The 2500-nt window shown below is 58.6% G+C and overlaps 1 pseudogene; it reads left to right on the top strand.

Moving 5' to 3' along the window:
- LOC126334121 (large subunit ribosomal RNA) overlaps positions 1-2500 on the top strand; it is a 5566-nt pseudogene that overhangs the window by 1010 nt on the left and 2056 nt on the right.

Below are 2500 nucleotides of genomic sequence, written 5' to 3'. Positions count from 1 at the left end.
GCCTTGCGCGGGCCGAGGGAGGATGGGGCTTCCCCGCCCTTCACGGGGCGGCGGCCTCCGCACTCCCGGGGCGTCTCGTCCTCATTGCGAGGTGAGGCGCACCTAGAGCGTACACGTTGGGACCCGAAAGATGGTGAACTATGCCTGGCCAGGACGAAGTCAGGGGAAACCCTGATGGAGGTCCGTAGCGATTCTGACGTGCAAATCGATCGTCGGAGCTGGGTATAGGGGCGAAAGACTAATCGAACCATCTAGTAGCTGGTTCCCTCCGAAGTTTCCCTCAGGATAGCTGGTGCTCGTACGAGTCTCATCCGGTAAAGCGAATGATTAGAGGCCTTGGGGCCGAAACGACCTCAACCTATTCTCAAACTTTAAATGGGTGAGATCTCCGGCTTGCTTGATATGCTGAAGCCGCGAGCAAACGACTCGGATCGGAGTGCCAAGTGGGCCACTTTTGGTAAGCAGAACTGGCGCTGTGGGATGAACCAAACGCCGAGTTAAGGCGCCCGAATCGACGCTCATGGGAAACCATGAAAGGCGTTGGTTGCTTAAGACAGCAGGACGGTGGCCATGGAAGTCGGAATCCGCTAAGGAGTGTGTAACAACTCACCTGCCGAAGCAACTAGCCCTGAAAATGGATGGCGCTGAAGCGTCGTGCCTATACTCGGCCGTCAGTCTGGCAGTCATGGCCGGTCCTCGCGGCCGGCCGCGAAGCCCTGACGAGTAGGAGGGTCGCGGCGGTGGGCGCAGAAGGGTCTGGGCGTGAGCCTGCCTGGAGCCGCCGTCGGTGCAGATCTTGGTGGTAGTAGCAAATACTCCAGCGAGGCCCTGGAGGGCTGACGCGGAGAAGGGTTTCGTGTGAACAGCCGTTGCACACGAGTCAGTCGATCCTAAGCCCTAGGAGAAATCCGATGTTGATGGGGGCCGTCATAGCATGATGCACTTTGTGCTGGCCCCCGTTGGGCGAAAGGGAATCCGGTTCCTATTCCGGAACCCGGCAGCGGAACCGATATAAGTCGGGCCCCTCTTTTAGAGATGCTCGTCGGGGTAACCCAAAAGGACCCGGAGACGCCGTCGGGAGATCGGGGAAGAGTTTTCTTTTCTGCATGAGCGTTCGAGTTCCCTGGAATCCTCTAGCAGGGAGATAGGGTTTGGAACGCGAAGAGCACCGCAGTTGCGGCGGTGTCCCGATCTTCCCCTCGGACCTTGAAAATCCGGGAGAGGGCCACGTGGAGGTGTCGCGCCGGTTCGTACCCATATCCGCAGCAGGTCTCCAAGGTGAAGAGCCTCTAGTCGATAGAATAATGTAGGTAAGGGAAGTCGGCAAATTGGATCCGTAACTTCGGGATAAGGATTGGCTCTGAGGATCGGGGCGTGTCGGGCTTGGTCGGGAAGTGGGTCAGCGCTAACGTGCCGGGCCTGGGCGAGGTGAGTGCCGTAGGGGAGCCGGTAAGTGCGGGCGTTTAGCGCGGGCGTGGTCTGCTCTCGCCGTTGGTTGGCCTCGTGCTGGCCGGCGGTGCAGGATGCGCGCGCCTGCGCGGCGTTCGCGCCCCGGTGCTTCAACCTGCGTGCAGGATCCGAGCTCGGTCCCGTGCCTTGGCCTCCCACGGATCTTCCTTGCTGCGAGGCCGCGTCCGCCTTAGCGTGCTCCTCCGGGGGCGCGCGGGTGCGCGGATTCTCTTCGGCCGCCATTCAACGATCAACTCAGAACTGGCACGGACTGGGGGAATCCGACTGTCTAATTAAAACAAAGCATTGCGATGGCCCTAGCGGGTGTTGACGCAATGTGATTTCTGCCCAGTGCTCTGAATGTCAACGTGAAGAAATTCAAGCAAGCGCGGGTAAACGGCGGGAGTAACTATGACTCTCTTAAGGTAGCCAAATGCCTCGTCATCTAATTAGTGACGCGCATGAATGGATTAACGAGATTCCCGCTGTCCCTATCTACTGTATGTCGCAAAAGCCAGGCCCTCTTCCACAAGATAGCCAGTATTGCAAACAAGCAATACCATCTGCCATTGCAGACATTAAGGCTATATCACTCGAGCATTCTCGTGGCCATCACGGCTTACGGGTCGAGTGTCTGGGCTCATAGGCTGAGACAGAGAAAACCTGCGGCGGCGATGAGGAGGCTGCAGCGCCAAGCGCTGTTGCGCCTCACTGGAGCATACAGCACGACTTCCGCCGATGCGCTACTAGTCATCACAGCAATCCCCCCACTTGACCTGCTGGTCAGGGAAAGGGGTGCGCTGTATTGGCTCCGGAAGGGAAATCCGGATGGGGTCAATAACATCTTAGGCCGACCGGCAGACAGCGCTGCTGAAGTCCGGAACTGGCTCTTTGACGAGTGGCAGCAGAGGTGGGACGCGCTCCGCACAAGCAGGCGCGTGCACCACTTTTTCCCCAACGTGAGAGAGCGGATGAGACTTCGGTTTCTGAAACCCTCACGGGGATTGGTGCATTTCTTGACAGGACATGGGCCCTTTTCCACCTACTTGTG

The sequence above is a fragment of the Schistocerca gregaria genome, unplaced genomic scaffold, assembly GCF_023897955.1.
Source record: "Schistocerca gregaria isolate iqSchGreg1 unplaced genomic scaffold, iqSchGreg1.2 ptg001696l, whole genome shotgun sequence".
NCBI classification, from domain to species: domain Eukaryota; kingdom Metazoa; phylum Arthropoda; class Insecta; order Orthoptera; family Acrididae; genus Schistocerca; species Schistocerca gregaria.
The sequence above is the reverse complement of the archived record's forward strand: the minus strand, read 5'-3'. Positions and strand labels throughout refer to the sequence as shown.